Genomic DNA, 15,806 nt, shown 5'->3' with positions numbered 1-15,806 from the left:
GGCAAGTCCAACGCCTGGCCGTGGCATCAAGGGTTTTCCCTGGTGGGAGGCAGCCCCATCCCCACCCTCAGGCAGGTGTTGGATCTGTCTTCTTCCCTACTACGCTCTACCTCAGCAGCAAGACTGGTCCCACGCTGCTCTGAAACCTGTGAAGTTGGCTTGAACTATTTGCAGCAGACACATTGGAAAGGGAAACTGTATCCAAGAAAGGAAAGGAAAAGAGAGAATCCCTAATTAAGAAAATAAATGAAGTAGTCTGTCTATTCTCCAGAAGTCCAAGACAAGGTAAAGATGGGGAGGAATACGATGACCCTTTTCCCAGGGGCTCCAAATACGCCCTCCCAAACATCAGACTGCCGTGAAGGGGATGAGGTGATGAAGCACCCTCGGATGGAAGCCAGTTTCCTCCAGCTGCAGGCCAGGGTCTTCCATTTGTCTTAAAGGCTGGTTACCCTGAAAAGTGAAGATTACCGTTTTCTGGGATTTGAATGGCAGTGGTCTAGTGCTCTCAGCAAGTTATCTTTTATCATGGGAGTGACAAAGACGGACAACAGTAGGGTAAAATTGCCTGCTTGTGACAGAATGAAGGATAACCTTAGGAAGAATGCCACACAAAAAAAAGTGGTAGGGGAAAAAAGAAATGTGATCAGCACTTTCCCGTTTAATCGTGTCCGATTCTTCGTGACTCCATTTGGGGTTTTCTTGGCGAAGATTCTGTAGTGGTTTGCCATTTCCTTCTCCAGCTCATTTTACAGATGAGAAAACTGAGGTAAAAACAGGGCTAAGTGACTTGCCCAGGGTCACAATAACTAGCCAATTCTGAGGTCAGATTTGTACCCGGAAAGATGAGCCTTCCTGATTTCATGTCCGTGTTCTAATAAATACTTCTAATAAATCAAAGAAAGATAGCTGTTTTGAAATCTCAGCTCCTGATAAATATATTTGCCCATTTATAGCAGCTACTCCCCTAAATACTGAGAAATAGGTACACTAGCGGAAATGTTTGTTGCAAAATATGGAATCCCATTTTATTCCTGAGGATGATGCCAAAATAGGAGAATTGTAGGATGGTGTTGTTCATAATCCCCCAGTCAAAAGTCCACTGACAAAGGGCAAACTAATGGATGATGAAATATATGAAGGACTCCCAGAAGAGCATGATGACAGTGCTTCTGGGAAAATGAAAGAGCAAAGGTAAATGAGCTAAGATGTTAACTCATACATCAGGAGATAAAAGCACTGAGTACGTTAATTTTTAAGGAGTATTGCACAGGGGCTGTTCTTGCTGAGTTGTCATTTAAACATAATGACGTTATCTACATTCTCAGCAAGGACCACAATAGATTTGGCTGATGGATAGGAGAAATGAAGGGAACCATTGGCTTGGTGCCTAAAGTCTACATAATGGAGATGGCTGATATTTGAGAGCCCTCAGACTGAAGAAAGAAGTTGAGATCAACTTTTCCTTTCTGCCTAAGATGTTATGGAGTAAGTGAGATCATTGAGTGATGACAACTTATCTATTTTCTCTGTACTGTCAATATTTACTTTCCATTCAGCTTTGGTTGTTTTTTATAAAATTACTGTTCATGATGTTTTTACGATAAATTAAGGTATTCATAGTGATCAAATACAAGCAGTAAAGTTATTATGCCTTTTCCTATTTTGCATGAGAAACAATTGCAATTGTTATTTATTCACCTGTTTTATGTAAATCAGATCACTTTGCTTTGTTGAAGAACTCAGTACTGTTTCCCAAATGGCAAATAACTCTTCTCATGGGTAGTGTAATGCCCATTATTAATGATAAATTTTGTGATTATAATATATTATTTCATAGATATCTCAATTTAATATCTTAAGGATGCAAATGGACACTGTACAGAAAAAAAGAAATAGCATAGTAAGATATTACTGAGGAAAAACACAATTATTGATCATAACCATGAATGAGAAAGATAAACCCAGCCATAAAACAGAAAAGGGTAGCAGAATGGACCAGAAAGCAGAATCCAACAATATTAAAAACACAGAGATTCACATAGACTTAACATGAGTGATAAAAGCAAAATTTTAAGTAGCAAGAGTTGAGGGCAATAATATCAGATAAATCAACAATAAAAATATATAAGGTTAAAAAATATGCAAGAAAATTGCATTATGCTTATAAACACTATAGATGATGAAATAATGCTGCTATTTGTCATATATAATGCTGCTATTTGTCATATACAATGCATAGCATCTAAATACTTAAAGAAAAAACTAATCAAATTATAAAACTGATTTAAACTAACCAGATTGTAAATAGGGATTTCAGTTTAGCCTTTTTCATGCCTAGACAATTTTTTTTTGTCTTTTTTTTTTAATTTAACTTTTAACATTTATTTTCACAAAATTTTGGGTTGCAAATTTTCTCCCCTTTTATCCCCTCCCCCCCCTCAAACCCAAGCATTCTAGTTGCCCCTGTGACCAATCTGCTCTCTCCTCTATCCTCCCTCCCTGCCCTTGTCTCCGTCTTCTCTTTTGTCCTGTAGGGCCAGATAGCTTTCTTAACCCCTTAACCTGTATTTCTTATTTCCCAGTGGTAAGAACATTACATTTGATCCTAACACTTTGAGTTCCAACTTCTTTAGCTCCCTCCCTCTCCACCCCTTCCCCTTGGAAGACAAGCAATTCAATATAGGCCAAATCTGTGTAGCTTTGCAAATGATTTCCATACTAGTTGTGTTGTATAGGACTAACTATATTTCCCTCCATCCTATCCTGTCCCCCATTACTTCTATTCTCTTATGATCCTTTCCGTCCCCATGAGTGTCGACCTCAGATTGCATTCTCCTCCCCATGCCCTCCCCTCCATCCTCCCCCCAACCCTGCTTGTGCCCCTGTCCCCCACTCTCCTGTATTATGAGATAGGTTTTCCTATCAAAATGAGTGTGCATTTTATTCTTTCCTTTCGTGGAATGTGAAGAGAATAGACCTCATGTTTTTCTCTTGCCTCCCCTCTTTATCCCTCCACTAATAAGTCTTTTGCTTGCCTCTTTTATGAGAGATAATTTGCCCCATTCAACTTCTCCCTTTCTCCTCCCAATATTTCTCTCTCACTGCTTGATTTCACTTTTTTTTAAGATATGATCCCATCCTCTTCAATTCACTCTGTGCACTCTGTCTCTATGTATGTGTGCGTGTGTGCATGTGTGTGTATGTACTCCCACCCAGTACCCAGATACTGAAATGTTTCAAGAATTACAAATATTGTCTTTCCATGTAGGAATGTAAGCAGTTCAACTTAGTAAGTCCCTTATGACTTCTCTTTGCTGTTCACCTTTTCATGGTTCTCTTCATTCTTGTGTTTGAAAGTCAAATTTTCTTTCCAGCTCTGGTCTTTTCATCAAGAAAATTTGAAAATCCTCTATTTCATTGAAAGACCATTTTTTCTCCTGAAGTATTATACTCAGTTTTGCTGGGTAGGTGATTCTTGGTTTTAGTCCTAGTTCCTTTGACTTCTGGAATATCCTATTCCATTCCCTTCGATCCCTTAATGTAGAGGGTGCTAGATCTTGTGTTATCCTGATTGTATTTCCACAATACTTGAATTGTTTCTTTCTAGCTGCTTGCAATATTTTCTCTTTCACCTGGGAATTCTGGAATTTGGCCACAACGTTCCTAAGAGTTTCTCTTTTTGGATCTCTTTCATGCGGTGTTCTGCGGATTCCTTGAATATTTATTTTGCCTTCTGGTTCTAGAATCTCAGGGCAGTTTTCCTTGATAATTTCATGGAAGATGATGTCTAGGCTCTTCTTTTGATTATGGTTTTCAGGTAGTCCCAGAATTTTTACATTGTCTCTCCTGATTCTATTTTCCAGGTCAGTTGTTTTTCCAATAAGATATTTCACATTATCTTCCATTTTTCGAATCTTCTCGCTATGCTCTGTGATATCTGTCTTTCTCATAAAGTCCTTAGCATCCATCTGTGCCATTCCAGTTTTGAAAGATCTATTTTCTTCAGTGAGCTTTTGAATCTCCTTTTCCATCTGGTTAATTCTGCTTTTGAAAGCATTCTTCTCCTCATTGGCCTTTTGAACCTCTTTTGCCAATTGAGTTAGGCTAGTTTTCAAGGTGTTAATTTCTTCAACATTTTTTTGGTTCTCCTTTAGCAGGGAGCTGATCTGCTTTTCATGCTTCTCTTTCATCCCTCTCATTTCTCTTCACAGTTTTTCTTCCACCTCTCTAACTTGATTTTCAAAATTCTTTTTGAGCTCTTCCATGGCCTGAGCCCATTGGGTGGGCTGGGACACAGAATCCATGATTTCTGTGTCTTTGCCTGATGGTAAGCATTGTTCTTCCTCATCAGAAAGGAAGGGAGGAAGTGTCTTTTCTCTGAGAAAGTACCCTTCAATAGTTTTATTTCTTTTCCCTTTTCTGGGCATTCTCCCCAGCCAGTGGCTTGACCTCTGAATATTCTCCTCACACCCACCTCACTTCCTGATCCTCCCAGCCAGCGCTTGGGGACTGAGATTCAAATGCTGCTTCCTGCCTTAGGGCTTTTGGCGGAGGCAGGGCTGCTATTCAGTGTGAGAATTAAGTTCAGATGGTCAGGTGGGGGCAGGGCCGCCTCTCAGGCACAGTTCCCTCAGGGGGTTTATGCACAGACCTTCCACAATGGATCCAGGCTCCCGCCTGCTTGGGGAGCCCCTGTCTGCAGCCACCTCTCAGCTTCTATCTCCCGGGGGGGCCCGAGCCATGGCGGCACCCCACTCCCCTCTCGACCCGCCAAAGAGACTCTCTCACCGACCCCCGTCACCTGTGGGTGGGGGGGCTTGTGCGGCCGCTGGAGATCCCGTTCCTAAAGCCTGCTCGGATGTGTACCTCTCGGAGCCGCAGCCGCCGCAGGTCTGGGCTGGGCTCCGCGTCTGCGGCGCGACGGACCTTTTCCGAGAGGTTTGCAGGTCCCTCTGTGGGTGGAGGGACCCGCGTGGCCGCAGGATATCCCATCTCCGTAGCCCACTCGGATCTTTTCCTCACGGTGTCGCGGCCGCTGCAGGGCTGCACTCAGCTCCCAGTCCCAGCGCCCAGTTCACAGCGCGAAGGACCCCCCGCGAGAGGTTTGCAGGTCTCTCGGGAACAGAAATCTCCCTCACTCCAATATTCCGTGGCCTCTGGGTGCAGAATTCACCGTGAGTTGGTCCCCTCTAGCCGTTCTGTGGGTTGTGGATTCGGAGCTATGTGTATGTGCGTCTTTCTACTCCGCCATCTTGGCTCCGCCCCCCGCCTAGACAATTTTTTAAAAAAATTTTCATTACTATGCCCAAAGGGTATAGTAAAAATGTGCATACCCTTTGACCCAGTAATATCACTTCTAGGACTGTATCCCAAAGAGATCATAAAAATGGGAAAGGGTCCCACATGTACAAAAATATTTATACCATCTCTCTTTGTAGTGGCCAAGAACTGGAAATCAAGGAGATGCCCATCAATTGGGGAATGGCTGAACAAATTGTGGTATATGAATGTAATGGAATACTATTGTTCATCATAAGAAATGATGAACAGGAAGACTTCAGAGAGGTCTGGAAAGACTTATATGAACTGATGCTGAATGAAAGGAGCAGAACCAGGAGAACATTGTACACAGTGACAACCACAGTGTGTGAGGAATTTTTCTGGTAGACTTAGTACTTCACAGCAATTTAAGGACCTAAAAAATTCCCAGTGGACTCGAGGCAAAATGCCATCCACATCCAGAGAAAGAACTATGCAATTGGATTGCAGAATGAAGCAAACTATTTTCTCTTATGTATTGTTTTGGTTTTTCTCATGGTTTCTTCCATTCATTTTAATTCTTCCATGCAACATGACCAAGGTGAAAATGTATTTAGTAAGAATGTACGTGTAGAACCCATATAAGATTGCATGCTGTCTCGGGGAGGGAGGGGAGCAGGAGGGGAGAAGGAAGAGGGACAGAGGGGGAGAAAATCTAAGATTTATGGAAGTGACTGTAGAAAACTGAAAGCAAATAATTAATTTAAAAAAAAACATTTTCATTTCAAGTTTTGAATTCCAAACTCTATCCCTCCCCCTTCCTTCCCCTCCTTCCTCCCTGAGACAATAAACAATCAGATATAGGTTATATGTAATTCCATTACAATCATAAGCTACAGGTTTTTTAGCCATTCCCCAGTTGATGGATTTCCAATTCTTAGCCACCACAAAAAGAGCTACTATAAATATTTTTCTACAAATAAGTCATTTTCCCTTTGTTTTGGATGTCTTTGGAATAGAGACCTAGAAGTGGTATTGCTGGATCAAAGGGTATGCAGAAGTTTTATAGCCCTTTGGGCATAGTTCTGGGTTGCTCTCCAGATTGGCTGGATGAGTTTACAACTCTATCAACAATGCATTAGCATCCCAGTTTTCCCACATCCCCTCCAACACCTGACATTTTCTTTTTTTTTCATATTAGCCACTCTGGTAAGTGTGAGGTGGTGGTACCTCAGAGTTGTTTTAATGTGCACTTCTCTGATCAATATTGATTTAGAATATTTTATTTTCAAATGACTATAGATAGCTTTGATTTCTTTGTCTGAAAACTGCCTGTTCATATCCTTTGACCATTTATCAATGGGGAATGATTTCTATTTTTACAGATTTCACTCAATTCTCTATATATTTGAGAAATGAGGCCTTTATCAGAGATACTTGTTGCAAAATGTTCCTCTTAGTTTTCTGCTTTCCTTATAATTTTGATTGCATTGGTTTGTTTGCAGAATAGTTTTTTAGTTTTATATGACCAAAATTATCTATTTTACATTTCATAATGCTCTCAATACATACTTTGGTTCTAAATTCTTCCCTGATAGAATCAGGAAAACATTGTACACAGTAACAGCCACACTGTGCAGTGATTGACTTTGATAGACTTAGTCCTTCTCCACAATGCAAGGACCTAAAACAATTCCAAAGGACTCATGATGGAAAATGCCATCCACATCTAGAGAAAGAACTATGGAGTCTGAATGCAGATCGAAGCAGATTATTTTATTGTTTTGTTTTTTCATTCTCATGGCTCCTCCCATTCGTTCTAATTCTTCTATACAACATGACTAACGTGAAAATATGTTTAATAGGAATGCATATGTAGAGCCTATATCAGATTGTATGCCATCTTGTAGAGGGGAAGGGGAAGGATGGGAAGAAAATTTAAAACTTATGGAAGTGAACGCTGAAAACTAAAAAAACTAAGTTAATTCTATGCAACATGACTAATGTGAAAATGTGTTTAATAGGACTGTATGTGTAGAGCCCATATCAGATTGCATGCTGTCTTCAGGAGAGGGGAGTAAGCGAGGGGAAGAAAATTTGGAACTTACGAAAGTAATTGTTGAAAACTGAAAACAAATAAATGAATAAATTTTTGGGGAAAAAATAAAATAGAAAAAAAAAGGTCTTTGAAGAAATGGTTCAAACTTAAATGTTGACCAAATTATTGAATACTAAAGAAATGGTGACTCAAAGAACAAATCACAAAAACAACAGATAATTTCATAAAAAAAACCCAACCCAATACAGCGACATACCAAACCTTTCAGAATGCAGTCAAAGTAGTCTTGAGGGGAAAATTTATATCTCTAAATAATTTTATCAGTTAAAAAAGGATAGAACAATGAATTGGGCATGCAATTTTTTTTTAAAAAAAAAAGGAATAAAATTTTAAATTCCAACTAAACACAAAATAGGTATCATGGTACCCCAAAGGGCCTGTTGTTCCTACGAGTTCTCCCCAACATTAGCCACCAGTGATTATCACTCCAGTTTCATTTAACCAATTACATGGATTAGTTTTTACAAATGGATACTTACTTTTAATATATGCAAGAACAGAGGTAACAAAGACTCTCTACTCCCATCTTCACCACCTAAGGGCACATTCTCCCCATACCACTTTAATCTTTGGAGAGATATAATCTTTGGCTCAGACTCAAAACAGTTTATCTATAGAATTTGTCCCTTTTTTGGAAATTCCTTTTCAAATTCAGTGTGGCCAAGTGAAGAGCTGCGTAGCCACTGCCTTTGATCTATGCTCGATCAGTCAGATCATTTCAGATTTCATTCATCACCGCCTGGCTGCCAGCAAATGTTGGCATGAAATCTGGACTTTGTGCATTTGCAAATCTTTCAAAATTCACAAGGTAATAGCCATTTCTAATGCTTCTTCACCTAAGGCAGGAAAGAGCTAACACACAGAGTCAAAGAACAGAGGCCTGTCTTCCTTAGCCGCATATTAATCTTGTATGGTAGGAGAGAGGTGAGGTTGAGATCTCTTCCTATTCAGAGGTTTACAATGTCTCTCTCCCCAAACCCAGAATGCCAAACAGCTTATCAGAGCCTGGTGTTATATCTATTGCAAGTATTTTCACCTCAGAAATAGGCGTTTTTTTTTGGTTGTTGCTTATCTAGACATAGGAAAGTGATAGAGAAAACTTTAAAAGTGTGTTGTCAGTACAACATTTTTCCCCTTGCGATCTGGTTGTTAAACATTTACCAGCATATTGCTTCACAAACACAGCCATGCAAGGAAAAGTGAGAGCAAGAGACTAGCTTTGGCTGGTTAGTACCTTTGGAATGCTTTTGTCTTCTGGCTTAGCAGTCAATCAATAGTCTTCCTGTGAATGGGCAGATTGAAGGAACCAGTCATAAGATGCGTACTCAACACTGGGAAGCAGAGACCTATTACACAGAATAAAATAAAATTTTAAAAATTAATGAAATAAAATATCTTTCGAGCTCCCCAGCTTCTTCCAAGTGGGATAGTAATAGGCAGGGCTCACTGCACATGGGCAGAAGATGGTGGGTTCACTGACTAGGCCCTCATTACATAGAAATTCAGAAAATCAAAGAAGAAATAAAACTGGAAGTAAAATAATCCCATAGAATTAGCAAATAAAACAAAAATCTGAGGTTTTTTAAACTAACATAAGAGATATCGTTAGCTAATTTATCCAAAAATGAAAGAGTAAACTTCAAATTATTAAAATAAAAAAGAAGAAACTAGAATTCACAACAAATAAAGAAAATTATTAGAAACTATTTTGCCCAATAATGTGATGAAAAAGTCGACAACTAACAAAAAGTATAATATTTACGAAAATATAAAATACTCAAGTTAATAGAAAAAGATATAGAGAATTTTAAAAAACTAATCTTAGGAAAAGAGATAAATGAGACAAAGGAGTTTCCAAAGACAAAGGAAAACAAACAAACAAACAAAAATGGATTTACAAAAGAATCCTATCAAATATATAAAGAACAATTAATTAATTTTACATTTTAAAAAAAAGACAGAATTTGAATTCAGATCTTCCTGAGTCCAGAGCCAGTATTCAACTCACTTTGCCACCTAGTTATCTGGGTATACTCTGGCCACTCTTCCCAAAGATTTAAACTTTGGGACTCATTTTCCTCACCTATAAAATGAAGGGGTTAGAATAGATGCCCTCTGAGGTCCCTCCCAACTCCAGATCTATCCAGAAAAGGAAATAAAGAAACAAGTAGAACAAGTAGGAGAGGAGAGAATGCAAGGTCAAGGAAGCTAAGGGAAGAGAGAGTATCCAGGAGTCTAGATTCATTGTAACTTCAATATCAAAAGCTACAGAAATCCTAATTCCACTGAGGACTGAGATAAACTCATTGGATTGAGCAGTTAAGAGGTCATTTGTAAACCTGGAGAGAGAAATTTTGCTAAAATGGCAGAATGAGAAATCAAATTTCTTTTTTCCCCCTTTCTTTTATTTTTAAAAAAATAAAATAAGCATTTCCATAACATAGTATAGTAAAAAAAAAATGATTGCACATGAAACTGCAAGACTATTATGTACTACCTGCGATTCCTTTTAAATATATTATAAAGTTATCGTGTAAATTTTTTCCTTGTTTTTCCTCCTTCCCTCCACCCGTTTCCCCGCCCTAGATATAGCTACCATCTGAGAAATCAATTTCAAATAGCAGAGAAGTGAGTGGAAGGTGAGGAAGTGATGATGGTGAAAGCAACGAGACTATAATCAGAGCTAGCAGATGGTAGAAGAGGGAAAGGAGAGACCTCTTTTCATGAGAGAAAGCATAATTCGGAGAAGATTTTTTCTTCAGGTACATACAGTATGGAAGAAGCTAGGAAGAAATATTGTCATTAGCGAAAATTACAATGAAAGAAAGGCAGGATGGTTAGTGAATTCAGTGGGTAAGAAGATCAACAGTTCAAAGGTGGCTAAGACAGAGAGTAAAAGCTATGTCAACTGCTGAATTTAATAAGAAAAAATGAACTGCTCAGTGAAGCCAAAAAGGTCAATATAACCAGTCCATGAAAATGCAGCCTGAGAAAGGTTATTGGAAGACAAAATAGATATGAAAGGAAGACAATTGAAGGAAATGAGGAAGATGGAAGTGCTGAGTCTTTTTGCTAAAATAAAACTTGTGAAATTCTCAGTGGTGAGATTTGTCACTGCCGTGAGAGAAACAGGAGGGTGCAAAATATTGAAGTGAAGTGAAGTACCACTGAAATGAACAGATCTTTCTTTCTTCAGAAAAAAATAGCTCTCTTTCTCTGTTCTGCTTCCCCACGGTCAGGCTCACAAGATAACTTCTTGTAAATTGTCTGACCCAAGGAGAACGCAGGGCTGAGGAGAGGTGCCCAACTCAAAGAAAAAGGAGCAAAAGGAGCAAATCTTATAGATTTGATTCAACCTCTCCTTTTTGAAATGAGGAAACTGAGGCCCAGGGAGGAGAAGATTTGTCACAGTTTGTACAACTGTAAAAGTCTTTAGATTTAAGGCTCTCCCTCCCCCTCAAAGAAGTCAGGATTTTATGTTGCCATCCTGCCTCCTCCCTTTTATATAGTGCTTAGTTTTACCCACAAAAGACGGTTATTTTGCTGGCCTTGCTAATGGTATAATGCATCATCGTTCCCATGAGTATTACACAGAGATTAAATTCACTCAGTGGAAAAGACCACGGTTGAGTTATCCTTCTATATCTCTCAACTAATGTAGATAACCAGCAACCACTGAATCATGCTTTGAACACATCACATCCTGTCTGCCACAAAGACTACAGTGAGTGAAACCACTGATCAGTGATCTTAGCCTTGCTTATGGCATCATGACAGGACACAAGGAGCCCTAGCTCTTTGCCTGGAGACAAACAGGAGGTACATCCTTCTGGGGGTTAGCTCTGAGTCAGGACTATGGCAGTCAGTCAGCTGGAAAGGGACAGTCCCACCCCCTCCAGAAGATCCATAGTTCCATTGTTCTCTTGTCACAGTGCAGTGCTTAGACATACCAGGCCAAGAGCCAAACCCGCAGGAAACAGACCTACTGCCCAGCCTGCTGGACAGAAGACAGTGCCCAGGCCAGCGCCACTGATTTATATTCTGGACCCTCAGACGGAAAGGTCATAAAAGTGCTCCTTTACCCATGTTAACTGCAAAACTAGCAGAAAGCTGTCTTTTTAGGAACCCACATCAAAGTCAGTGCTGTCTGGGCAGTATTTATGGCTATGGTTAATTAAGCTCATTGAGAGAAAATGGCATGGATTCCAACTTACAACTCTGGGTAGTGCCAGGCTTCCTGAATAATTATAATAGCTGGCATTTGCATAGTGTTTTATGGATATATATGCATATATACATATGCATATACATACACAAACATATATACATATACACACATGCATATATATACATACATACACATACATAAATATACATATACACTAAGACAGATAGCTACATGGAATATATATGAAATATATGCACAAATGTAATAATAATAGTAGCTAGATTTATATAGCACTCTAAGGTTTCCAAAGCACTCTACAGTATTATCTTGTTGGATAAGATAACAACTCTGGAAAGTAGTTGTTGTTGCAGTTCAGTCGTTTCCAACTCTCCATGATCCCATTTTGGATTTTCTTCACAAAGATACTGGAGGGGTTTGCCACTTTCTTCTCCAGATCATTTTATAGATGAAGAAACTCAGGCAAACAGTGTTAAGTAACTTGCCCAAGGTCACTCAGTAAGTATCTAGGTCTAGATTTGAACTGAGGAAGATGAGCCTTCCTGACTCCAGGCTGGATGCTCTATGTGCTCTGCTACCTACCTGCCCTAGATGCTACTATTTCTCATTTTACAGGATAAGAACCTGAGTCACACACAAGAGGCTTGCCCAGGAACACACAGCTAGTAAGGCTAAAACTGGGTTAGAACTGAGGTCCTCCTGACCTCAGCTCCAGAGCATTATGTACTCTCTGTATAGCTGTGATATGTGTGTATATGTTTGGAACACAGTATTCCAAAACTCTTAGTGTGGTTTTAAGCTAATCTTTCTGGGCCTCAATTTACAAATTTGTAAAATGAATGGGTTAAACTATATGGCTTCTGAAGGCAGATTTTAGTATTAGTGAAAAGTATATCTTGAAGCACATTTCCTGAGTGACCTTAGACAAATTGCCTCATTGTTCTCACCTGCAAAATGCATGTTTTGAATTTGATGGCCTCTGAGGCCCCTTCCAGCTCTAAATCTATGATACTGTGGTCCATTCTAGCTCTCCAGCCATGAATCTCTGACTTACAGTCCTATGACCTGGATTTGAATCCGAAGTATCTGTGACATTGGACAAGTGATGCAACACCACACCACCAAGAACACTCCAACTTTAAAGTTGGTTAAGAGGGGGCAGAGCCAAGATGGCAGAGTAGAAAGACACACGTATTTTAGCTCTTTCCCCACAGCCCATATGATACCTGCCCATAAAAAAAGAAGACTCTCAACAAATTCTAGAGAAGCAGAAGCCACAGAACAACAGAGTGGAGGAGATTTCCAGTCCAGCGTGACCTGAAAGGTTGATGAGAAAGGTCTGTCAGAGTGGAGCCCAGCCCAGCCTTGGCCAGGTGGTGCTGGGAGGAGGACCAGAGCAGGCCTCGGGGTGGAATCAGCAGTCATGTTCACAGATCTCTCAAACTGCAAGTGCCAGAGGAAGCTTCAAAGGTCAATGAAAGGGTTTTTTCACCTTTGTGACAAGGGAGCAGGGTCCCCCACAGCCCTAGCCCCAGGCGGCAGCTGGTGGCCAGGTAGACAGCAGTCAACATTCATTGTTGGATAAAGCCTCTGGGGGAATTGAGCAGCTTATCTGAACCTCAGCCCTGAGCAAGGTCTTGGGGCATGGCAGAACTGGAGGCCCCTAAGGAGTAAAGCCCTCTCCTTTGATTGTGCCACCTTGGAGGAACTGAGAACCTACAGGTCCCCAGAGTATACCCTATTCTTGACAAAGGAATCAAAAGTCAAGTAACTGGTTTGGAAAATGCCCAAAAAAGGGAAAAAAAATAAGGCTATAGAAGGTTACTTTCTTGGTGAACAGGTATTCTCTCCCATCCTTTCAGACGAAGAACAATGTTTACCATCAGGGAGAGACATAAAAGTCAAGGCTTCTGCATCTAAAACCTCCAAAATAAATATGCAATGATCCCAGGCCATGGAAGAGCTAAAAAAGATTTTGAAAAGCAAGTAAGAGAGGTGCAGGAAAAATTGGGAAGAGAAATGAGAGTGATGCAAGAAAATCATGAAAAGTGAGTCAACAGCTTGCTAAAGGAGACCCCAAAAAATGTTGAAGAAAATAACACCTTTAAAAATAGACTAACTCAGATGGCAAAAGAGGCCCAAAAAGCCAATGAGGAGAAGAATGCTTTAAAAAAGCAGAATTAGCCAAATGGAAAAGGAGGTTCAAAAGCTCACTAAAGAAAATAGTTCTTTCAAAATTATAATGGAACAGAGGGAAGCTAATGACTTTATGAGAAACTAAGAAATTACAAAACAAAACCAAAAGAATGAAAAAATGGAAGATAATGTGAAATATCTCATTGGAAAAATAATGGACCTGGAAAATAGATCCAAGAGACACAATTTAAAAATTATGGGACTACCTGAAAGCCTTGATCAAAAACAGAGCCTAGATATCATCTTTCATGAAATTATCAAGGAAAATTGCCCTGATATTTTAGAACCAGAGGGCAAAATAAATATTGAAAGAATCCACCAATCACCTCCTGAAAGAGATCCAAAAAGAGAAACTCCTAGGAACATTGTGGCCAAATTCCAGAGTTCCCTGGTCAAGGAGAAAATATTGAAAGCAGCTAGAAAGAAACAATTCTAATATTGTGGAAATACAATCAGGATAACACAAGCTCTAGCAGCTTCTACATTAAGGGATCAAAGGGCTTGGAATAGGATGTTCCAGAAATCAAAAGCACTAGGATTAAAACCAAGAATCACCTACCAGCAAAACTGAGTATAATACTTCAGGGGAAAAAAAATGATCATTCAATGAAATAAAGGACTTTCAAGCATTCTTGATGAAAAGACCAGAGCTGAAAAGAAAATTTGACTTTTAAACATAAGAATCAAGAGAAGCATGAACATGTAAACAGGAAAGAGAAATTATAAAGGACTTATTGAAGTTGAACTGTTTATATTCCTACATGGAAAGATAATATTTGTAATTCTTGAAACTTTTCTCAGTTTCTGGGTAGTTGGAGGGATTACACGCACACACACACACACACACACACACACATACACAGAGAGACAGAGACAGAGAGAGAGAGACAGAGAGCACAGGGTGAGTTGAATAGGAAAGGATAATACCTAAAAAAATAAAATTAAGGGGTGAGAGAGAAATATATTGGGAGATGAAAGGGAGAAATGGAATTGGACAAATTATTTCTCATAGAAGAGGCAAGAAAAAGCTTTTCTAATGGAGGGAAAAAGGCAGGAGGTGAGAAAAAGTGAAGCTTACTCTCATCCCATTTGGCTCAAGGAAGGATTAACATGCATACTCAATTTGGTATGAAAATCTATCTTACACTACAGGAAAGTAGGGGAGAAAGGGATAAGCAGAGTGTGGGGGATGATGGAAGGGAGGGCAAATGGGAGGAGGGAGAAATTAGAAGTAAACTCTCTTGGGGAGGCACAAGGTCAAAAGAGAGAATAGAAGAAATGGGGGGCAGGATAGGATGGAGGGAAATAAAGTTAGTCTTAGGCAACATGACTATTATAGAAGTCATTTGCAAAACTACACATATATAGCCTACATTGAATCGCTTGCTTTCTCAGTGGGGAAGGGTGGGGAGGGAGGAAGGAAGAGAAGTTAGGAACAAATGTTGAGAATTATTTTTGTGTACAACTGGGAAATAAGAAATACAGATAATGGGGTATAGAAATTTATCTTGCCGTACAGGACAAGAGAGAAGATGGGGATAAGAGAAGGGAAGGGTGTTAGAAGGGAGGGCACATTGGTGGAAGGGGCAATCAGAATGCATGGCATTTTGGGGGAGAGGGGAGAAATGGGGAGAAAATTTGGAACTCAAAATTTTGTGGAAATGAATGTTGAAAGCTTAAAATAAATAAATTTAAAAAATTAAGTGGGTTAAGATACAGAAGCAGAAAAGCTCTGGTTTTATTCTAAGACTAGTCTAAAATTGATTATGGCATACATGTAAGTCAGTAATGGACAGCTAAGTGGTGGAGTCAGAAAGACTCACCTTCCTGAATTCAAATCTGGCCTTATTATTACAGCCTTAGTAGCTGTGTGACCCTGGGCAAGTCATTTAATTCTGTTTGCCTCAGTTTCCTCATCTGTAGAATGAGTTGAAGGAAATGGCAAACCACTCCAGTATTTCTGCCAAGAAAACTCCAAATGGGGTCATAGAGAGTCAGACCTGGCTGAAATGACTGAACAACAACACAGGTAAGTAATTTGGA

The 15,806-nt window shown here is 39.6% G+C and overlaps 1 pseudogene; it reads left to right on the top strand.

Moving 5' to 3' along the window:
• Positions 1-306: 306 nt before the first annotated feature.
• Positions 307-7,472, top strand: LOC140502658 (src kinase-associated phosphoprotein 2 pseudogene; annotated as a pseudogene).
• The last annotated feature ends 8,334 nt before the right edge of the window (positions 7,473-15,806 follow it).

Source organism: Notamacropus eugenii, chromosome 4 (genome assembly GCF_028372415.1).
Source record: "Notamacropus eugenii isolate mMacEug1 chromosome 4, mMacEug1.pri_v2, whole genome shotgun sequence".
Taxonomy (NCBI): Eukaryota; Metazoa; Chordata; class Mammalia; order Diprotodontia; family Macropodidae; genus Notamacropus; species Notamacropus eugenii.
The sequence above is the reverse complement of the archived record's forward strand: the minus strand, read 5'-3'. Positions and strand labels throughout refer to the sequence as shown.